Raw genomic sequence first — 25,199 nt, forward strand, 5'->3', positions numbered from 1 at the left:
GAATACTTCGAGGAGGAAAAGGAGAATTTATTCAGAGAATGCCCGTGAAATGATGATTGAGGTGTGTGAGATGCAATTTCGGTTCAAACAATTGAGATGTGCCTGACCCAACAGGCTGCTATATAATAAAAGACAAGACTTTTGCTTCTTTTCTAAAACATTTTGTATACTCAAAAGTAGGATAATTTAAATTGTGCAAATGCTGACATTTTGTGAGCAGAGTAAAAACAAGTCCTTGATTGATGAAACCATTAACACAGACAGGGAAGAATGAGTCCTTGACTGATAAGACTGCAGGATAGAAAAACAACTCGAGAGACATCTGCTACAGATTGATATAGAGACATCTGCTACAGATTGATAAGACCGCTAGCACAGACAGAGAAGAATAAGTCTTTGACTGATAAGACTACAGGGTAAAAAACACAAGAACTCTGGAGACATTTGTTGCAGACTTTGTGATAAGGGTTCAAAATGGAGAATAATGACGGTTTAAGAATGTGAACTTCGTGGCTCGTTAGAGCCAAGGAGGGGAGGGACTTGTGCTGTATATAATGAGAAACTTTGTAAGCCTCGGCGCGCCTTTTTCTCAGAAGGGTGCCCAACTCTGCAGACTTGTAAATAAACCTTTGTTTTCCTGAATTTGTCTAGAGCGATTATTAAGAAGCGATTTTCGTTTCTAACAAACTTGGGGGCTCGTCCGATCAACACTCCGGCCGCGAGGGGAGCTGAGGAAGGATATCGGAGAAGGTGCACCCTGCCGAGTTCGGCAGTCCCTGATTCCTTGCTTGTCGCCCCGCGCGGCTTGAGCGAGTGATATCCAGGAGGCTCAGGAAAACAAAGGAGGGGTGTGGCCGAGGCAGTGTGGACGGTTAACGATCGAGTAATTTCGGTGCACCGAACCCAGGTAAGAAAACAACTTGCGGGGACCGTGTTTCCGGAGGCCTGGGGACCTACGGGGTGCCTGTGGATTTTTCTACAGAGACGTGGGACTCAGGTATCTAGAGACCGGGGCTCGCCTGTGAGGGGTTTTGCAGAGACCGTGTTTGAGGAGGAACGTGTACCTAAAGGGGTGCCTGTGATCTGTGTCACAGAGACGTAGGACACAGGAATCCAAAGACCGGGGGTGCCTGCAAAGGAACCTGGGCGATCACGGGACTGAAGGCCCGGGAATTGTCGAAATTGTGATAGATTATCACGGGATAATACAAGAAATACGAAGTCCTCGGCAATGGGAAATAAGGGATCCAAGGCAAAGAAGGGAAGGGTGGGCTTGAACAGGGACAATGACACATACCTCGGGGTACCTGACGATAGTCCGTTAGGAAGAATGTTAAATAATTGGAATCAGGGTAGGAGAAAAGGAAAACCTAGAAGGAAGATGGTAAAATATTTTCAAAAGTGGTCCCAGAAACCTATTCAGGGCGACTCAGTGTGGTGGCCTAGATTCGGTACTGATGAAGACTGGGTCCGGCAAGCTCTCATTTTATATGTCAATTCGAAACCTAATGTTATTCTGGAAGAAAGTGATTATGCCCTTTGTTGGCTACCGGTCACAATATCTTGCAAAATGAAGGTAACTAATGAAGACTGGAAAGGGCAGAAAGAATGGGAACCTTTAGATCACTTACCACCGCCCTACGTGACCCCATCTGCCCCACAAAATGTTCCTTCGGGTGACGACGAGTCAGGGGAAGGGGAAGAAAATGGCGAGGAATCACAGGCTGCCTCAGGGGTACAGACTAGATCTCAAGCTGGAAGGAGTCACAGACAAAACCCTGTCTCGATTGCAAGAATGAATCCACTCCGGGAAGTGCCCATGGGGGGGGGCGAGGAAGGAGGGATGGGATATGTGAACGTTCCCTTGACGAGTACTGAAGTATGGAATTTCAGGAGGGAGATGAAGGGTCTACTAGAGGACCCCATGGGCCTAGCTGAACAATTGGATCAGTTCCTGGGTCCGAATACTTACACGTGGGAAGAGATGTGTTCCATCATGAAAACATTGTTCTCTAGCCAGGAGTGACAGATGATACGACAAGCTGCACTCTTGATCTGGGAGAGAGAGGGGAGAGAAGGAGGGGAGCAGAAGTTTCCCCTCACCGACCCCGAGTGGGATAAGAAAACGGAAGAAGGATGGCGCAAGATGAGAGACATGCGGGAATATTGGATAAAAGGAATAAGGCAGGCAGCCCCGAAGGGGCACAATTTTACCAAGGCCTTTGGTAATCATCAAAACCCGGAAGAAACCCCTACGGACTTCCTAGACAGAATTAGGAAGAACTTGCAGCAGTTCGCTGGGGTGGACCCTGAGACGGATGTGGGACAACAACTCATACGGGTAGAGTTTGGATCAAAGGCCTGGCCTGACATACGAAAGAAGTTAGAGAAAATGGATGATTGGGATAGTAAACCTCTAAGTGAACTACTACGGGAGGCGCAAAAGGTGTTTGTGAGAAGGGACGATGAGAAGCAAAAGAAGGCGACAAAGATAATGATGCAGACGGTGCAATAAGTGACAGCTGGAAGAAGGGAAAAGGGAGAGCCGTGGCAGTAACAGGAAAGGGGAGAGTCGTGGCAAGAGCAGCGGAAAAGAGGACCATGGCCGGAACAAAGGAAGAGTGGAGGAACACGAGACCGCGACAGGGAAACGAGGAGGATACTCAGATGTTACTACTGTAATGAAAAGGGACATTTTAAGCGAGAGTGCCCCCGCTACAAGCGGGAGGTGCGGTCGTACGCCCTGATGGAGGAAGATTAGGGAGGTCGGGGGTTCCTACCCTTGGGGCAAAAGGACTATCGACAGGAACCCCTGGTAAACTTGAAAGTAGGGCCCCAACGGTCGGAGATCATATTTATGGTGGACTCGGGAGCCGAAAGATCAAGTATAATCCAAATACCCCCCGGCGCCCGAGCAGGAGGAACAGTTATGGGAGTATCTGGAATTGGAGAACAGAAATTGCAAGTCCCAGTCGTGGAGGACGTGGAAATTGGGTATGAAAACAGAACTACTAAACGAGACCTCCTTCTACTGCCATCGGCGGGGTTTAATTTGTTAGGAAGAGACTTGCAGGTCAAACTAGGGATTGGAACGGTACCAAGTAACGGGGAAATGGTGGTAAGGTTGTTCACCCTCACCGAAGAAGATAATCAACAAATAGACCCGGACGTATGGTACCGAGAGGCGAACAGAGGGGGTCTAAACATCAAACCTCTCCAAATCACCATGTTACCAGGAAAAGGTCCGGTAAGAAGGAAACAGTACCCGATTGCTATGGAAGGACGGGAAGGGTTACAACCTGTGATAGAAAGATTAATCACAGATGGATTGCTGGAGGAATGTATGTCCCCTTTCAATACTCCAATACTTCCTGTGAGGAAGCCGGATGGGACGTATAGGTTGGTACAAGACTTGCGGGGGTTGAATGAAGTAGTCCAGGCTAGATACCCGGTGGTACCCAATCCCTACACGTTAATGAGTAAAATTCCCCCCGAACATCAATGGTTCAGTGTAATAGATCTGAAGGATGCCTTCTGGAGTTGCCCCCTTGACGAAGAAAGTCGGAACCTTTTCGCATTTGAATGGGAGAATCCCTTCACAGGACGAAAGCGACAGTTAAGATGGATGGTCTTGCCGCAGGGATTCACGGAGTCACCCAACTTGTTTGGACAATTACTGGAGCAGATCTTAGGAGGATTTCAGTGTAACGCAGGGAATCAATTGCTCCAATATGTCGATGATCTCCTACTCTCAGGACTAAGAGAGGAAGAAGTATGAGCAGACACCGTTGCCCTGCTGAACTTCCTGAGGAAACAGGGCCTACGTGTCTCCAGGACGAAACTCCAGTTTGTGGAGCAAGAGGTAAGATATCTGGGCCATCGAGTCAGTAAGGGGCATCGCCGTATCACGCCGGAACGAATATCGGGGATTACGGGTATGCCAATACCCAGGAGCAAGAAGGAGATCAGACAATTCCTGGGGCTGGTGGGGTATTGCCGGATATGGATTGAAAGTTACTCCACTCTAGTAAAATTTTTGTACGACAAACTCGCACAAGAAGGACCACAGGTGGACTGGTCAGATGAAGAGGAGCAGCGATTTAATATTATTAAAAATAAACTGATCCGAGCTCCGGTATTGGCCTTACCCACCCTGAAGGAACCGTTCCACTTATATGTCAATAGCGCCGGCGGAATTGCCCAGGGTGTGCTTGGCCAGCTGCGTGCAGGGAAGCGTCAGCCGGTTGCATTTTTGTCAAAAATGTTAGACCCTGTGTCCTGTGGATGGCCGACCTGTATACAGGCAATGGCAGCTACGGCAATGTTAGTGGAAGAGGCCCGGAAACTTACCTTTGGAGGAAGAATCATAGTATACTCCCCACATTCAGTTAGCACCATACTGGATCAGAAGGCTCACCGCTGGTTAACAGACTCTCGTATCCTCAAGTATGAGACAATTTTGATGACCGGAGATGATCTTACTTTTGCAAAAGATCTCAGTTGCAACCCTGCCCAGTTTCTGTATGGACGTCCTGCAGATGGAGGACAGGAGCATGATTGTGTGGAATTTGTAGCCCTGCAGACCAAAAGCCGAGAGGACCTGCAAGAGGCCCCGCTGGGTGAGGGACAGGAACTGTACATCGACGGATCGTCCCGGTGCGTCAGTGGGATCCGGTACAGTGGCTATGCTGTCGTAGATGGCACAACAAAACGGACGATTGAGTCTGACAAATACATCTCCCCCTTGTAGAGTGGGACATCCATCAACCTTACTCCAATATGATAATCCGAACAGCATTTCATAGGGGGAAACCCCGACATCCCGGCGAGGTGCCGTACGTATCCTCAATAGGGCAATGGGCAGGCACTTCGGCCAAGGTGACTTAGTTTCTAACACCAGCTTAGTCAATTGGGTGTTGAGCGTGCCATTCATTCTCTCAACCCGACCCGAACTCTGAGGAAGCCAGGGTGCATGGAATTTCCATTGGATACCCAGGGCAGTGCCCGGGAAGTGGTCAGCCCAATCCTGTGAGTTGTACGCCCTCCAGAGGGCCCTGAAGTTGTTGGAAGGGAAAGTGGGGACCATATATACTGACTCAAAGTATGCATACGGAATCGTTCATACTTTCGGAAAAATCTGGAAAGAGAGAGGATTGATAACTTCCCGGGGAAAAGAATTGGCTCGCGCACAAATGATCAGCCTAACGTTGGAGGCCCTGGCGTTACCTACGGAACTCGCAGTAGTCCATGTACCCGGTCACCAGAAGGGGTCGACACCGGAAGCGGTGGGAAACCGGCTGGCAGATGAGGAAGCCAAGCGGGCAGCGGTCGAAAAATCCGTCCAATTGTTAACGTTAATACCGTTGAGGGAAGGGCTCGCTAAACAACCCGTCTTCAACCAGGGGGAGATTGATAAAATGGATCAATTGGGTGCCCGGCTAGATACTAACGGGAAGTGGACGGTTCCTGATGGGAGACAAGTACTGAACAAACAGATCACCCGGGGTATTCTGCACCGATTACACCATCAGACCCACTGGGGGGTGCAAGCCATGTGTGTCACGTTCCTGAGAGACTATGTATGCAAGGGGATATGCACATTAACCCAACAAGAGGTAGTCGGATGCCCCACTTGCCGGCGTATTAACCAGAAAGCCATGCGTTCTATGCCAGCCGGTGGTCAGCCCCTCGCAATTAGGCCATTCCAGAGGATCCAAGTCGACTTTACAGAATTACCCCCAGTACAGAGATGGAAATATCTGCTAGTAATAGTAGACCATTTCACTCACTGGGTAGAGGCTTTCCCAACTGCCAAAGCCAATGCACCAACCGTGGCCCGACTGTTGTTAGAGAATATAATCCCGAGATATGGCATAATGGAATCTATCGACTCAGACTGTGGGACACATTTTATTTCTAAGCTCCACCATTTGATCTGTACTGCCCTGGGTATCCAATGGAAATTCCATGCACCCTGGCATCCTCAGAGTTCGGGTCGGGTTGAGAGAATGAATGGCACGCTCAAGACCCAATTGAATAAGCTGGTGTTAGAAACTAAGTCACCTTGGCCGAAGTGCCTGCCCATTGCCCTATTGAGGATACGTACGGCACCTCGCCGGGATGTCGGGGTTTCCCCCTTTCAAATGCTGTTCGGATTACCATATTGGATAAAGGTTGATGGATGTCCCACTCTACAAGGGGGAGATGTATTTGTCAGAAACTATTTACTGGCCTTATCCCGTTCTTTTGCAGAACTCCAGAGGAACGGTCTCCTGGCTCAGACTGCGCCGCTCGACTTCCTCCTGCATAAGGTGGAGCCCGGAGATTGGGTACTTGTTAAAACCTGGAAGGCCGAAAAGCTCCAGCCGCGGTGGGAAGGACCGTTCCTGGTTCTGTTAACAACTGAAGCAGCTGTTCGGACGAAAGAGAAAGGGTGGGTCCACGCATCAAGGATAAAGGGGCCTGTTCCGCCTGAAGGAGAAAGCACTTGGACATGCGAGCAAGGGGACAAGCCGTTGGTGGTAAAACTGAAAAGACAGCGATAATGAACTCTACTTGGACTGTATTGGTGGGGATATTGATCAGTTTACTCCTGTATGTGGGGGAGGGCGAGGGGAAATGTGACAAATGTCGGACTACAGTAAGGCTCGGGATTCGAATCTACTCGGGATCATTTGTGTCTCACTCCCATGTGGACAATTGGTGTTACGATGTGAGTGCACGACACGAATGTTGGGAGGTTGGAAGACCCTATTATCAGGTGTATAATAAAGGATACGGTGGCAAAATCCGTGGATGCCCTATAAATGACCGCTGGTTGTGTATTAGCAAAACTGGGAGGTGGGGCCTATCCTCCGTATTGCTCAGGGAGCAGGTTGACAGAGTCAAGGAGGCCAAGATACAGAACACTGATCGGGGGTTGGGGAAAGAGCAAGACCGTCAGGGAACGGTCGTGCTCTCTAAAGTGTCATCTGTATACGAAGAGGTAGAACAAAAGATTGAACTCCCTGATGTTACACAAAACCTGTTTATTGATCTCACCTCTAGAATAGCCACTGTTTTAAATGTTAGCAATTGCTGGGTTTGTGGGGGGCCGCATATGTCGGAACAATGGCCGTGGACTGGTCAAAGCTTAGACATATGGGAATTGCTGCAAACCACTTGGACTCATGTCAATGAAAGGAAAAGCCAGGGGTGGAGACTGACAAACAGCCCTGAGGGCCAGTTCTGTGTTGAAGGCAAGGGGACCGTGGAGGTAGGGATTAGTCCCTGTCAGAATGTATTGGATGCGACCACGCGAGTATGGTTGCCTGAGGATATTACTTGGTACATTGCAAACCGAGGTCATGGAAATTGCGTTCCATTACGTACTGATTCCTCCTCTGACGAGCTGGGTGCTGATTACTGGAATTGCAGTGGTCCTGGTCCTTATGAGGGCGTCCCCGGGGTGAAGGAGCTGTGGGATGACGTAGTGAGGCAGGGAGGGCCTGCTCCAGATGGCCTATTTTGGATATGCGGTAATCAGGCATACTCCACACTGCCCATGGGATGGGCTGGGGTATGCTTCCTGGGTCTAATACGACCTGCGTTCTTCCTATTACCCCGGGAGGAAGGCGACGATTTGGGAATTAAACTCTTTGACTCCCTCCATAGGTCACCAAGGGATATCCAAGTCGGTGATTGGGGGGATGAGTGGCCACCGGCCCGGATTATTGAATACTACGGGCCAGCTACATGGGCACAGGACGGATCATGGGGATACCGTACTCCTGTCTATATGTTAAATCGAATTATCAGGCTCCAAGCAGTCGTAGAGGTTATTACTAACCGGACTGCCCTGGCCCTGGAGTTGCTGGCTAAGCAGCAGGATCAGATGAGGGCTGCTATATATCAAAACCGACTTGCCTTGGATTATCTGTTGGCCTCGGAGGGGGGCGTGTGCGGGAAATTTAACCTGACTAACTGCTGTCTAGAAATTGACGATAATAGTAAAGCGGTTTTGAAAATTTCCGATGAAATTCGGAAATTGGCCCATGTGCCAGTACAATCTTGGCGTCCTCTTAGTGGCATCGGATGGTGGGATGGTCTCCTGGGTGGTAGTTGGTGGTGCACGGCGTTGCTGGTGGTTGGGGGGGCGTGATGCTTCTCCTCATATTACCCTGCCTGACCCCCTGTGTTCAGTTTTTAATTCAGAAAAATATTTTCCAACTCCAGGCAGTGGCGGTTCCACAACATGGGACGCAGGAACTTAAGGTGCTGTTGCTGCGAAAGACCAAGGATTTCCCGGGGCCTTGAGGAGGGGAGGCTTATCTTAAAAAGAGAAAGGGTGGAATTGTGAGAGGCAATTTCGGTTCATACAATTAAGATGTGCCTGACCCAACAGGCTGCTATATAATAAAAGACAAGGCTTTTGCTTCTTTTCTAAAACATTTTGTATACTCAAAAGTAGGATAATTTAAATTGTGCAAATGCTGACATTTTGTGAGCAGAGTAAAAACAAGTCCTTGATTGATGAAACCATTAACACAGACAGGGAAGAATGAGTCCTTGACTGATAAGACTGCAGGATAGAAAAACAACTCGAGAGACATCTGCTACAGATTGATACAGAGACATCTGCTACAGATTGATAAGACCGCTCGCACAGACAGAGAAGAATAAGTCTTTGACTGATAAGACTACAGGGTAAAAAACACAAGAACTCTGGAGACATTTGTTGCAGACTTTGTGATAAGGGTTCAAAATGGAGAATAATGACGGTTTAAGAATGTGAACTTCGTGGCTCGTTAGAGCCAAGGAGGGGAGGGACTTGTGCTGTATATAATGAGAAACTTTGTAAGCCTCGGCGCGCCTTTTTCTCAGAAGGGTGCCCAAATCTGCAGACTTGTAAATAAACCTTTGTTTTCCTGAATTTGTCTCGAGCGATTATTAAGAAGCGATTTTCGTTTCTAACAAGGTATATCAAACTCACATTGTTTCATGACCTTTTCCTCTGGGTTCTTCAATGAACAAACTTGTTTTGTTATCTGAATAACTATGTATCATGTGATTTGTTTCACATAAAATATTTCATTAGGATCTTGCGAACTATTAAGAAGTGTTCATTTTTAAAACTTAGGTAGCTTGATTATTAAGCAAGAAAAGGTTGGCGTTTTACTCCCACTGAATCATTCCTCTATAAAAGGTAACAAGCTTTTTATTTTTTCTGGACTTTGAATATATGGAAGTCAATTCTGAAAGAAAAAAATCCTCGTCGGTAATGTTCCCACAGATGTGGAGTAATTGCTTCTGGTCAGTCTTCAGGTTATAGAGGCTCGGAAAGAAATGAGTTGGCCAAAGTAAGCAACATCATTTGGATGGACTATGCTCATTGGGGAAACTTGCAGGATCTGCAGAAGGAACACGTGTTTCAGAGTGTATGCAATAAACCTGAACATTGTTATTTTTTCACAGAACTTGTGACCCGACTGGAGCAGCAATGAAGCTCGAATTGTTTTTTAAATTTCCGAGCTTGCCAAATTATTGTTGGTAAATGCAGGTGACTTTATCAAAGCACATTTCACACTCCCCAGCCAGGAATTTGGTCCCAATTCTGTCAGTCCATCCATTCCTATGGATAACAGGTATTTTAAATGTGAGCACTCCATTGAACTATTTGAATTGAATACTTCAGTGGTTACATCCTCTTGGATTCTTAATTTCAAATTACTCAATGTGATTTTTTTGTCCCCCCTGAATTTGCCAAGCACTGGGCAATTCTGGAATATTCCAAATATTTACAATAGATGCATTCACACTGTTGAAGGCAACCTGGCAGATTTGAATACCATTCAGGTCGTCAACAACAATACATAAGTAACTTTATGAATTGCTTACTGTACACCAACAACACAAGCCAAGTATTAGTGAAACCACAGATTCTCTCCCAAGGATTCCAAAATCTAAACAGTGCATTCCAGATATGCTCACTATCACCATCTGGGAGCAGTCTCCCAAAGTGCTCCCAGAATTTAGAAAGCACATAAACTGCCCTCCAAAGCTAAATCTGCTCTCACAGGCTTCACTCTTATTGCATACAATGACATTTATTGTTCAGTTCTTTAACGTGACAAATGATTTTACAAACAACTTATAAAATACTTTAAATCCTGAAGAAATGTGATGTCAGCCCTTTGTGGAAGTGAATGGAAAGTGTGATGTTTGCTTGACCTTTGGCTCTATGTATCAGACTGAACTGAACCTTTAACAAGATGTGGGATGTTTCCCACACACTTTGTTTAAAAAAGCAAAGATTATGCTCTGAGATTTAAATGTTCAATCAGGTTTAATAAAAATCCTTCCAAAAACTGAGTTTGACTTCAGTTCCTTTAAAGAGACATGCTCTTGTCCTTCAATTTTGTGACATGTGATCATTCTTTGGTAAAGGTGGCTGTGTGTAACACTGCAGGATGTTGTACTGAAGTGCATCATTGGGTGGATGAGCTTTATTACTGATGTAACTTGGCTAATTTTGAGATGGAATATTATTGAGAGTTAAATCTTGTTTTTAAACCGAGACGTGCTTGTGTAACTCAAGTGTGGAAACTATGCTCACGTTTGCAATGAACCTTTCACTTTTGGAGATTAGTATTTTTCTGATCGGTTTTGTAAATAAAGTTCACTAGAGAAAGCACAGTGCTGGAGAACTGCAGGTCCAGCAGCATCTCTGAGGGGAATAAAACATTGGAAGCTCCAAGTCTCATGACCATTTGTCCGTTCAGACGAAGAGTCACTGAAATTGAAATGTAACATTATCAGATCTCCAGCACCTGCAGTTTATTGTTTTGTTATAGATCTATGATTTGACTTGGGGAGCGAGAGGCAGCAACTGCGATCAACTCGGATAAAACTCTCCAACCATGGAAAACAAACACATAGTTCTTTATACTTTGCAAAACACAACTGTAAATAAGAAATACAATTAAGCTAAGTGCAAGGCGGCATACCACCTGCCTTGTCTCAAACTTGCTACTCATCTTTGAGAACTAATCTGTCAGAATTGTGCTTGCTCCCTTCCTTTGAGATCACAGTCCACAAATGTCCCAGTTGCAATTCCTAGGCCGGGCCCAGTTACCACATTGCAGTGGGGTGGGGAGCTTTGTGTCAGCCTGAAGTTTTTGTTAAGAGCAACATTGCGTGTTGAAGTTGACGGTTTTGGCGAATATTGCGTCATCAAACTTGGAGGAAATCCTTCCGAATATATTGATTAACTGGACTGAGCCTGTTTACATGCTGCCCTGTTCGTAGTGCGGTCATATTCTCAATTAATAATCACACAACACCAGGTTATAGTCCAACAGGTTTAATTGGAAGCACACTAGCTTTCGGAGCACCGCTCCTTCATCAGGTGATTGTGGAGGGCACAATTCTAAGGCACAGAATTTATAGCAAAAACTTAGTGTGATGTAACTGAAATTATCAATTGAAAAATACCTTGATTGTCTGTTGAGTCTTTCACCTGTTCGAATACCATGATAGTTTCACTTTTTTCATGTGTAAATCACAAAACCTTTTTTTTAAAGTTGCATTCCTGACAGTGGCCCATCAAATCACTCATTGTATTAATCACTGCACAGTCTCAACAAAGGAATGAAACTGGATGGATCACATTACATCTACCAATGCACTGGAAAATACAACACAATCAGCCCTCTTGACCCTTCTGTCTCACTGTGGGCCAACAACAGCAGCAGAACTGTACTCCAGCCCAATCTGAAATCTCATGGCCTGGTATATTCCCCACTCAACCATTAACATCAAGGCAGGGGATCAACCCTAGTTCAATGGAGAGTTCTGCAGGGCATGCCAGGAGCAATACCAGGCATAACTAAAAATGTGGTGCCAACCTGGTGAAGCTACCCAACCTGCATGCCAAACAGCGTAAGCAACACCAAATAGAACTATGTGATCCAACAACTCATGGATCAGATCGGAGCTCTGCAGTTCTGCCACACCTAGTCAGGAATGGTGATGGACAATTAAACAACTCACTGCAGGAAGCATCACAGATATCCCCACCCTTACTGATGGAGGGGTCTCACACATCCATGCAACAGACAAGAAAACAGCTTTTGCAGCAATCTTCAGCCAGCAGTGCCAAGTGGATGAGCCTTCTACATTGGTCCCTGACATCAGAGACGTGAATCAACTTGGTTGAAAACTTATTTCAAATCAGATCAAGAAATGGAGAAGTAGTGTAAAGGCAGTCAGCCCTACCAAAATTGTGGCAATAATACTGATGGCTGTGCTCCAGAAATTGCTGCCCACCAAGACAAGTCCAGCACTGGCACCTACTAACATTGTGGAACATTTCCCAGGGATGTTCAACACAAAAACGCAGGACAGAGCCAACGCATCCAATTTCCCTCCATCAGTCGACATTCACTCAGCAGTGAAGTGATGGAAGGTGTCATCAACAGTGCTGTCATGCAGCTGCTCAGCAATAACCTTCTGTGAGACCCAGTTTGGGTTCTGCCAGGACCACTCAGTTCCTGATCTTGTTACAGACTGGATTCACAAACTGACAAACAGCTGAATTCCAAAGGGGAGGTGAGGGTGATAGTCCAGTCCCACTCCATGACCACTATTTCGACTTCAGTGACATCACCGGACCTCACCACAGTCTCAGCTCATTTACTGAAACTCTCATTCATTTATTTTGTTAACTCTAGATTTCATTATCTAAACCCACTCCTGGCCAGCATCCCACAATCACCCTCCCTATAATCTCCAGAATATTGAAAACTCTACCGCCCAAGTGCTCACTTGTACCAGAACTTGCTGATCCATCAAAATGCTCCCATTTATAAGCAACAACAATTTACTTTCACACCCTTGACTTAATTCCTGGCTGTAATCATTCCTATCTTCCTGCACCACACACCCTTTCATATCTCAATAACTTCGTTTAGACTCCCAATGATGTGTTTATTTTTGAGTTCAGCTGTGTGACTGTTTCGAAAGATTCCAAGGCAACGTGGTCTGGAATTCCCACCCTCTAAGATCTGCTTTCTTCCTTTAAGGCATTCCTGAAAAATTGCTTATTTGGCAATGGTTTTGGTCACTGGACATAATATTCTCCAGCTGTGGCCTTATGTCAAAAGTTCTCAATATTTTTGTGAAATTAAAAACATGTTGAGTTGTACAGATATCTTCTACTTTTCACTATCGCTGAGTGAATAATCTGTAATGTCTCTTGCCCAACCACATTGTGGGAGCACCTTCACCATACCAACTGCAGCTGTACAAGGAAGTCAAACATCACCCTCTCCACAGGCAACATGGCTTTGGCAATGATCACTGGTATCTGTGGAAGGAGAAAATACACATGATGTTTCAGGGAGTGCAATATGAATTATATGGATTGAAAATGGTGCAGAATTTGACTGTCAGAAATGGAAGAAAAATCCACTCACTATTGGAAAACAAGAATTCTTGACTGTCAAAGATATTGTGTAAAAAAAAAACCTGATAATGGAGCAGCATACGGTCAGGAGTCGGGCAGCAGTGGACAATCCATTTACAAAAAGGTCTGTGAACGTAGTAGTAAAATACTAAACGTGGCAAAAATACTCTCACGTGAGACTGAGAAAGCTAGATAACAAACAAGTGGACATCAAGGAGCCCAGAGGTGAATCAGAGCAGTGTTCACTTTTATGATCCCACAGTCAGAGATGTCTAGCACAAAAACAGACTCTTCAGTCCAAGCCATCTATGCAAATCAGATATTCTAACCTAAACTATTCCCATTTGCCAGCACTTGACTGACATCCCTCTGAACCCTTCCTATTCAAATGCCTTTTAAATGTTACAATTTTGGTTGACCTTTAGGCTCCTTTTGAATTTTCCCCTCTCACCCTAAACCTATATCCTCTCGTTCTGGGTTCCACCACCCCAGGGTAAACACCTTGTCTATTTACGCTATCCATGCCCCTCACGATTTTATAAACCTCTTCAACATCACACCTCAGCCTATGACACTCCAGGGAAATGGCCCCAGCCTATTATGCCTCTCCCTGCAACTCAAATCCTCCAACCCTGGCAACATCCTTAAAAAATCAATTCTCAAACCTTCCATGTTTCAGTGCCTCTTTCTGATAAGAGGGAGACCAGAATTCCACACAATATTCCAAAAGTGGCCTAACCAATGTCCTGTACAGCTCCTTCACTCAATGCTCTGACCAACGAAGGGAAGAATCGCAAACAATTTCTTCACTGTCCTATCTACCTGTGACTCTACTTTCAAGGAACTATGAACCTGCATTCCAAGGTCTCTTTGTTCAGCAAGACTCTCCAAGACCTTACAATTCAGTGTGAGTCCTGCTCTGATTTGCTTTTCTAAAATGCAGCACCTCACATTTATCTAAATTAAACCCTATCTGCCACTCCGCAGCCCATTGGCCCATCTGATCAATATCCCATTGTATTCTGAGATAACTTTTATCACTGTCCACAATACCTCCAATTTTGGTGTCATCTGCAAACTTACGAACAGTACCAGCTCTATTCACATCCAAATCATTTAAATGGATGAAGAAACAAATCCAAGAAAACAAAACATCAATTTCTCTGGGCTTGAATGTGCTCTGGGTAAATCCTGCCCTCTGAATCTCTACCAGGGAGGGCTGCACATACATCCCTCTGAACTTTGCCCCCAACAAAGCTGGCGGCTGCGCACGTGTCCAGTGAATCTTTGCCCCGAATAAAGATGGCAGCGATCACACAATGAGGTTATTTTCCAGTTTACTGCAAAAACGGGACTGTATGTTTCAAATTTGTATTTTCCGATGTGCACCAAATGTTTGTAAAGCCTCTCAGCCCATACCAGTACCATTTCCCTCCCACTTCCTGCTGTTTATTTCTTTCCTTACCAACAGCTCTCCATCCACATGTCCCGCACATCCGCGCCCACCGCAAGGATGATCATGTGGTATAGTCTCGTCCCGTCCTTCTTTTACTCTGATTGGTCGGAGGACCAAATGCCCCGCCAGGTCCTCCAGCTCTGCCCCTGCCTTTCCATTGGTCTTCCGCTGACATCAACTACCAGGGGCCCATTGTTGCCTGGAGCATGCGCACTGCTTCATGGCTTTTGTTGCTGTTTATCAGTTACAAGAGTGAGACACAAAGTTAAAAATCACACAACCACCTGATGAAGAAGCTGCAAAGCTAGTCCTTCCAAATAAACCTGTTGGACTATAACCTGGTGTTCTGTGAATTTTAATTTTGTCCATCCTAATCGAACACCAGCACCTGAAAGACAAGAGTGTGGGAGGAATGCAAAATGTAACAACAAAAGAACTAGGAACAGGAGAAGGCTGTCCTGCCCTTTGAGCTTGCTCTGCCATTCATTAAGATCATGGCTGATCATTTTGTGGACGCAGAACCATTTACCAACGTTCTCACCATATCCCTTAATTCATTAATTAATTCTTTTTAAAAAAAACTACCTTAGCTTTAAAAACGTTTACTGAACTAGCATCAACTACTTCCCTGGGCAATGAATTCCACAGAGGTCAAGAAGTTCTTATCAATTCAGTCCTAAATTTGCTGCCTCTAGTCTTATGGTGATGCCCTCTTGTCCTAGCTTCACCTGCCAGTGGAAACATTCTCTCTACTTCTGTTTTATCTATTCCATTCATTATTTTATATGTTTCTCATTCTCCTGATTTCCAATGAATATAATCCCAATCTACTCAGTCTCTGTTAAGCTAACCCCCTCAACTCCGGAATCAACCTAGTTAACCATCTCTGCACCCCCTCGAGTGCCGGTACATCCTTGAGCAAGTAAGGAGACAAAAACTGCAGGCAGTACTCCAGGTGTGGCCTCACCAGCACCCAATACAGCTGGAACATAACCTCTACTTTTAAACACAATCCCTTCAGCAATGAAGGCCAAAATTCCATTTGCTTTCTGAGTTGATTGTTGTACCTGGTGACCAACCTTTATGCAGAAGGTTACTCAGGTGCCACTGCATAGCAAATGATGCAACTTTTTAAAACTCAAGTAATAATCTCTTTTTTAATGTTACTCCAACCAAACAGTAGGACTTTACATTTATGAACATTCTATTCCAAATGCCAGACCATTGCCCACTCACTCAATGTATTAATGTTCCTCTGCAAAGTTTCACAGTCCTCCGCACACTTTGTTCTGCTACTCATCTTAGAGTCATATGCAAACTTTGACACCCTACATGTGGTCGCCAACTCCAAATCATCTGTATCAATTCTAAATAATCGTAGTCCCAACACTGATCCCTGAGGCACACTATTAGTCACTGATTGCCAGCCGGAATAGTACTCATTTATCCCCACACTTTGCTTCCTGTTAGTCAACCAATCTTCTATCTATGCTAATACTCTACTCCTAACACCATGCACCTTTATATTATGCAACAGCCTCTTGCACAGCACCTTGTTGAAGGCCTTTTGGAAATCCGGGTACACCGCATCTAATGGGTCCTTGTTGTCCACCTTGCTCGAAATGTCTTCATAGAATTACAAAAGATTTGTGAAGCATGACCTGCCCTACATGAACCCACGCTCTGTTGTCCAATGGCACAATTTCTATTAAGATTCCCTGCTATTTCTTCCTTGACAATAGACCCAAGCATCTTTCCCACTACAGAGAATAAGCTAACTTGTGTATAATTCCCCACCTTTTGTCCACCTCCTTTTTAAAAACATGGCATCACTTTTGCTGCTTTCCAATCTGCTGGGACTGCCACAGAGTCCAGTGAATTTTGGAAAATTACTGCCAGTGCATTTGCTATTTCTCCTGGCATATCCTTTAGTACCCTGGGATGCATTCCATCAGGGTCAGAAGACTTTTCTGTCATTAGCTCAATTAACTCCAACAGTCCAACACGAGCTGTTCTGTAATAATGACAGTTTCCAAATCCTCACCTATCTTTGTTTATTTGCTAATTATTGGCAAGATATTAGTGTCCTCCACTGTGATATCCCATAATTAAATGTTCCTTCTCATTTTCCAAAGGACCAACATTTACTTTAGCCACTCTTTTCTCATTCAATATAAAATTTTGTTTTCTGTATTTATAGTCTGTGCTAGTTTATTTTTCTCATGTTCCATCTTACTTTTCTTTATAGCTCTTCTGTGGCTTTCTGTTGACCTTTATAGTTTTCCCAGTTCTAGTTTCAGGCTGTTTTTGGCCACTTTGCATGCCTTCTCTTTCAATTTGATTGCTTTCCGTAGATACCCATCGCAGAGTATGCCTTTTCTTACAGTCCTTCCTTTTCACTGAAATATATCATTGCTGAGCACTTTGTAAAGCGCCTCTGAAAATCTTCCACTGCTCATCAACTGTCCCACCATAAAATCTTTGTTTCCAGTCTACTTTATCCAGATTCTCCCTTATTCTATTGTAGTTCCCTGTTTTGAAGCACAGGACCCAGGTATTAGATTTTATCTTCACCCTCTCCATATGAATTCTAAATTCAACCGTACAGTGATCACTTCTTTCAAGAGGATCCCTAACTCTGAGGTCATTAATTATTCCTGTCTCATTGCACAGGGCCAGATGCTGGATAGATTGCTCCCTTGTCAGTTCCATTTCATACTGTTCAAGAAAACTATCATGGATACACTTAATAAACTCAAGGCTACCCTGACTGAGCTGGTTCGACCAAACTACATGTAGATTACAATCACCCATGATAATAACCATACCATTTTTACAGGCATTAGTTATTTCTTTGTTTATTGCCCATCCCAATGTGATGTTATTATTTGGTGGCCTGCACACTACACCTGTCAGTGACTTTCTTGTCGGAATTTGGAATGCATCATTCCTGTTTCTCCTACTGTACAGCAATAACAACAACTACTTGCATTGTATGGAATCTTTTACAATGGCAAATCTCCTAAGGTGCTTCATGGATGATCAAAACGTTGATTAAAGAGAATGATTTTAAAATACATCTTAAAGGAGGATAGAGAAGTTTAGAGAGGGTATTCCACAGACTTCTGCCCTTGACAGCACCATTCGTGGAGTGATGCAGGTGGGGTGGGTTGGAAAGGGAACGTGCAAAGGGGAAATGGAGGAGCACAGGCAGTGCATAAAGTCTTAAGGACAGAGGAGGTTCCAGATTGAGTCTGTCTGTCACAGAGTATGGCTGCCTCATGGAGTTTGAAGCTCTGCAATGGGTCCATGCATGTCACATTAGTCGAGGAGAGTATAACGGTGGCTGAGAGAACTTTTGATGAGGACGAGTCTCCTGAGGTAGTGTGGGCTGAGGTTAGAAACAGAAGAGGAGAGGTCACACTCCTTGGAGTTTTTTTTATAGGCCTCCACAGAGTTCCAGGGAGGTGGAAGGGAGGATTAGCAAAATTATTCTGGATAGGAGTGAAAGTAACAGGGTGGTCATTATGGGGGACTTTAACTTCCCCAAAATTGACTGGAAATGCTATAACTAATACGTTGGATGGATCAGTTTTATCCAATGTGTACAGGATGGTTTCCTGACACAGTATGTTGAAGGGCCGACAAGAGGGGAGGCCACATTGGATCTGGTCCTTGGTAATGAACCAGACTAGGTGTTTGATTTAGTTGTAGGTGAGCACTTTGGAGTGTGACCATAATTCAGTTAAGTTTAGTTTAGCAAGGGAAAGGAATAAGTACATGCCACAGGTCAAGAGTTATTGATGGGCAAGGGCAATTATAATGCTATTAGGCAAGAATTAGATGCACAGAATGGGGAAGCAAAATGCAGGGTATGCAGACAATGGAAATGTGGAGCTGGTTTAAGGAACAGATATTACGTGTCCTTGATATGTATGTCCCTGTCAGGCAGGGAGGAAGTGATAAGGTAAAGGAACCTTGGTTTACTGCGGAAACTGCATCTCTTGTTACGAAGAAGAAGGAGGCTTTGGTGTTGATGAGGCAAGATGGTCCAGATGAGGAGATGGAGAATTAAGATCAGCTGAGAAGGATTTAAAGAGAGAGTTAAAAAGAGCAAAGAGAGGACACGAGCAGTCTTTAACACATAGAATAAAGGAGAACCCTAAAGCTTTCTATAGGTATGTGAGGAATAAAAAGATGATTAGGGTAGGAATAGGGCCAATCACAGACAGAATGGGAAGATGAGTGTTGACCCTGTGGAGATTGGAGAGATGCTAAATGAACATTTCTCATCAGTTTTCACTCAGGAAAAGGAGAATATTGTGTAGGAGGAGAATGAAGTATGAGATATTAGACTAGAAATTATCAAGGTTAGTTACGAACACGTGTTATTAATGCTGGAAGGAGTGAAAATACACAAGTCCCCTGGGCTGGATGGGATTCATCCGAGGATTCTCTGGGAAGCTAGGGAGAAGGTAGCATAGACTTTGGCTTGGATATTTGAGATGCCATTGTCTGCAGATTTGGTACCAGAGCACTGGAAGATTGCAAATGTTGTGCCCTTGTTCAAGAAGGGCAGTAGAGAGCCTTACTTCTGTTGTAGGAAATGTTTAGGAAAGGATTATAAGAGATAAGATTTATAATCATCTGGCAAACATCAATTTGATTTCAGATAGTCAACTTGGCTTTGTCAAGGGCAGGTCATGTCTCACAAACCTCATTGAGTTTTTTGAGAAGGTCACCAAGCATGTAGATGAGGGTAGGCCATTTGACATGGTATACATGGACAAAAATAAAGCCTTTGACAAGGTTCCACATGGTAGGCTGTTGGAAAAAATGCAGAGGCATAGAATTGAGGGTGATTTAGCAGTTTCGATTAGAAACTTGCTTTCTGAAAGAAGGCAGCGAGTGGTGGTTGATGTAAAATATTCAGCCTGGATTCCAGTTACTAGTCACGTGCCACCAGGATCTGTTTTGGAACCACTGCAGGTATAGGTGAATGGATTAGGAAATTTTCAGACGACACTAAAGTCAGTGTAGTAGTGGACAGTGTGGAAGAATGTTACAGGTTGCAAGGGGACTTGGATAAACTGCAGAATTGGGCTGAGAGGTGGCAAATAGAGTTCAATGCAACTAAATGTGAGGTGATGCACTTTGAGAAGAATAACAGGAAGGCTGAATACTGGGTCAATGGAAAAATTCTTGGTAGTGTGGTGGGCAGAGGGATCTTTGAGTCCATGTACATAGATCCCTGAAAGTTGCCACCCAGGTTGATAGTGCTGTTAAGAAGGCAAATGGTGTGTTAGGTTTCATTCGTGGAGGGATTGAGTTCCGAAGTTGAAATACCATACTGCAACTCTACAAAACACTGGTGCAGTCACATTTGGAATATTGTGTTCAATATTCCTCTAGCTTACCTCTCTATGCTTCAGGCTCTCTCCCTTTATACGTGATGAAGGGCTTTTGCCCGAAACGTCGATTTTACTGCTCCTCGGATGCTGCCTGAACTGCGGTGCTCTTCCAGCACCTCTAAACCAGAATCTGTACCCCACCACATCACTTTGCCCCACAATCGTGGTATCTGGTTGTACAGAAGGAGGAGTGGCACAGTCTGTACTGAGATGCACTGGGGCCCTGAAACACATGGTAAAGACTAAAATCACCAGAGCATTGAGAGCCCAACCACATCGTTTGCATGTTCGATTGTTTTTACTCTGTTCCTGCCTTCCCTTGTTTTTTCTTAATCAAGTTGTTGTTACACACACCTGCACAAGCTGTGAAATGAACTCAGCCCTCTCGATCCAAGATTCAGGATATTTTCACCACATCACAAGGCATCGACTCTAACCTCCCCTGTCCCTTAGCCTACTGAGTCGCGCCTGAATCAACTCCGCAATTGGGAGGAAGGGGCGGAACAGGAGGACCGAGCAGCTACCGGTCGTCTAACCAGAGTGAGTGAGGAGCGGGGCCAAAGCATTCTCGGGAGTGAACGCTTCAGGATTGGTCAGAAAGCAAATTATTTTGCAGGATTGATCATTCTCACTACATAGTGGAGCATTAAACCTCTCTCATGAATCAATGTGAGATTTTTACAAAATAGTTGAGATGTAAATCTGATAACGTACATTAGGGAGACTTAAACAATCCTTGGATAAACACATGGGTGATTTTGCAAAAGTTTAGGGGTCGAGCTGAGAATAATTCACAGGTCCGCGTGAATAATTCACAGGTCGGTTTACACAATGCGAGTAAGAAACTTATTTTCAAACTCCCAGAACGATTGGTAATTTACATACCTGGCTAGTATGGTTAAGTTGGACCGAACAATCTATTTGCATACTAATGATCTCGATGACTATAACTCGACAGAGCAATTGTTAATGACTCATATTTTACCCATGATCCTGTGTAGATATGAATATTCTCTATAAACTCACCGATAATCTCAGACGCACGCGCGGTTTGGTTTCTATGTGGAGCATGCGCAGTGTCACATTGATCAGGACACAGAGAGACATGGAGCTGCTTTCTCCGGCAGCGGCTGCGATCGGCTTCAGAGAGCGGCGCTCGGAGTCGGTGTGAGGGAGCCTCGCTGGGAGAAAGGAGCGGAGAGAATTCACAATTCCCGAATGAAGGTTAAAAAAAACTCGAAAAAGACCCTCCAGGCCCGGGTAAGGTTGTGGCGGTCTCAGATCAGGGAAACGGCCCAGGGTTACAGCCGCCATTTGTTTGAGGGAAGAGGGAGCGCGGGCCTGAGGCCGCCATCTTGAGAAGGTCAAGGAGCAGGTGGGCGGGGTTACCGGGGTCTGTGGAACAATCAGAGGAAAGGGAAGCCCCATTGTTATTGATTAATTCCACGAACACAGCTTCACTGGGCGATCCTGCAGGAATATCCTCTCTCAGTCCTGCTGGGATGTTTCACCCAATCAGAACCAGCAGCTCTCCTCCTCTCTCAGCTCCCCTTCTGTCCTTCCTGCAGCATCTGTCCCCTGGAACATTGAGCTGCCTGTCCTGTCCCTCCCTCAGCTGTTGTTTCTGTAATACCTGTGATATCCCAGTCCCACCTTAGATTACTTCACTAAAGACAGGAATGCACCCGATGGATTTTTCTTGACATCAGCAATTGTTTAATACTCATTTACAGGTTTTTAATTACATTGTTTTTGAAGCATTTACTTCACATTCAATCATTTGCAATGGTGGGATTTGAACCTGTGTCCAGAGAACACTTGCTGAGTTTCTGGATAAATTGTCACACAATAATGCCTCTAGGTCATCACTTCGCCTGCTTACAGTTTGTATATCCCAGTGCAACATGAATCAAAACTCTTTCTTCCAGCACAATTGTTCGACCCGGCTCTCTGGTGATGTGACTCGGTACCTCTCCATGTGGTATCCCTCACTGTGTGGGTCTAATTGCTGCCTCTGTCAGTGTCTCTCACTCTTGAAGCTACTCCAGACCATGAGCCAACAGAATTCTCCACTCCAGAGAGATGAGGCAGCACAGGTCAGGAATGGAGACTGGGAATTTTCAGATCTCTGTGGGCTCAGTGCCATTCTACATGTGTAACCCTCAAAGCATTCGTCTAATTGCCCATTCTGCCTATTTCTGTGTCTTCTACAGGTACTCATGGAGTTCCAGACTCAATAGACTTGTCAACTGCTGGTTGGGATAATCGTTGGACAGCCAGAAAGACAAAGTCAGGGAGGTTGGGAGTCTTCAATAAATCCTGCTGCCAGGTAAGATCATTCCAGTGCACAGAGCAGAAAGTAATAAGGGGAATCCAAACATCAGCTAACAAGACATGACATAGAGAAAGTGCTGGAGGGGGAGCACAGTACAGACACACCCCAGGCTCAATCACCACGCCTGCTGCAAGTTTTGTTGTAATGAGACAGCATCGGGAGTTCCCAGTTATCAGTCCAGGCCTGTGCTTTCTTAGGGAGCATCAGAACAACTGAGGGGAAAGCAGGCCTCCCACGAGAGGATGGTAATGCTGCCTGGGATCTTTCTGTTCCCTATTCCCTCTCCAACACTGTATCTATGGCTTGTATTGAGGACCAGTGTCTTCAGTCATTCTAACTCCTATAACAGTTCTTATCTCTGTCATCTCCTCCCCCTCACCAATTATTTCACATATTTGTAACCTCCAGTCCCGATGACCATCCGTATCGCTGTAACTTGCTTCAGTCTCTACAACATGCCTTGTCTCGATAGTCTCCTCCTCCAATAACTGGAGACATCGGGTCCGTTTCTGTGCGGCATGACTCTTCGGCCGAGGTTTCCTGAATGGAATGAGGCAGAATTGCCTCTGTTTGACTCATATCCCTTCAAACCTTCTCCTCTCCATGTACCTGCCCGAGTGTCTTTTCCATGTTGTAATTGTACTTTTTTTTACCATTTCCTCTGGCAGTCCATTCCGTCTATGCACCATCCTCTGTAGATAATGTTGCCCCACAGCTCCCTCTTTAAATCCTTGTTCTCTTACCTCACATTTATGCCTCTAGCTTTGAACTCACCTACCCTTGGCAATTCACCTTACTTAGACCATACATGGTTTCATAAACCTTTATAAGGTCACCTCCTATGCCCAGGAAAAATATTGACGACAGTGTTACCAATATCTCCAACTCATGTACTCAATGCTCTCACCAATGAAAACAAGTGTGCCAATTGCCGCTTTCAACACCCTGTCACCATGTGATGCCAGGGTGTGTAACTGCACTCCTTGGTATCTCTCTTTTCTACAACACTGTTCAGGGCCCAACCATTACCCGTGTTAGTCCTCCTTGGTTTGTCTGAACTAAATCCAACAACTGAATTAAACTCCATCTTTCATTCCTTGGCCCCTTCGTCTATCATTTTGGTCACATCTTGAGCAAACTCCAGTCAAGTTTGTGGGACATGTTTTCCCATGCACAAAGCCATGCTGGCTCTCCGTAATCAGGCCTTATCTTTCCAAATGCATGTAAGTCCTACCTCTCAGATAGACCTCCAACACTGACCCACCCTGATGTCTCGCTCATCAGTCTGTAGTTCCCTGGCTTTCTCTTGCAGCCTTTCTTAATTAATGACACAACATTATAATCATAGTCAGAGAGTCATACTGCACTGTTCGGTTAACGCTAACCATACTCTAAAACAGATCTCATCCCACCTGCCTGTTCCTGGATCATATCCCATCAAACCTTTCCTATTCCTGTACTAATCCAAATGTCTATTAAACATTGTAATTGTCCCCATGTTCTTGGGAAGTTTCACACACAACCCACCCTCTGTGTAACAATGTGCCTCTCAAGTCTTTTTCTCTAAATGTCTCTCCTCTAAACTTAAAAATGTAGTGCCTTGTCTTTAAACTCCCCTGTCCATGGGAAAAGACAATTCCCATTAACTCTATCTATCCCCCTCATGATTTTGTAAACTGCTATGAGGTCATCTGTCAACATTCAGGTTTCAGTGAAAAATACCAACCTATTCAGCCTTTCTTTATACTGAAGCCTTTCGTACCCAGCCACATCCCAGTAAATCTCCTCCCAACCCTTTCCAGCTTAATAATATCCTTCCTATAACTGGGCGACCAGAACTGGACACAGTATTCCAGAAGAGGACTCACCAATGGCCGGTATAATCTCAATGTGACTTCCCAACTCCGATATCCAAAGGACTGAGCAATGAAAGCAAGTGAGGCAAGAACCTTTTTTTAAACTATCCTGTCTCTCCATGTTGCAAACTTCAAAGAATTATATAGCTGAACCCTGAGGTCCCTCTGTTCTACAACACTACCGAAGGTCTTGCTATGAATTGAATAAGCCCTGCCTGTGTTTGTTGTACCAAATGCATTTCCTCGCATTTATTCAGATTGAACTCCATCGGCAGTTTTTCAGCCATTCACACATTTCATCAGGATCCCTTTGTAATCTCAGAAAACCTTCCTCACTGTCCACAATGCCACCCTCCAGTCTACCAGCCTATCACACATAGCACTCAATGGTACAAATATCTCTGCTAGGGGCCCTACAATTTCTTCACCAGCTTCCCACAATGTCCTGAGATCCCTTTGATCAGGTCCTGGGGATTTATCTACCTTTGTGTTTTAAAACCTCCAGCACCTCCTTTTCTATAATGTGGACTCATTTCAAGACGTTGAGTCATAGAGATGTACAGCACGGAAACAGGCCCTTCGGACCAACTCCTGCATGACATTTCTAGTCGCATTTACCACAATTTTCCCAATATCCCTCTAAACCCATCCTATTCAGACACCCATCCACATGCCTTTAAAATGTATTTCTATCAGC

Source organism: Chiloscyllium punctatum, chromosome 23, assembly GCF_047496795.1.
Source record: "Chiloscyllium punctatum isolate Juve2018m chromosome 23, sChiPun1.3, whole genome shotgun sequence".
Classification (NCBI taxonomy): Eukaryota; Metazoa; Chordata; class Chondrichthyes; order Orectolobiformes; family Hemiscylliidae; genus Chiloscyllium; species Chiloscyllium punctatum.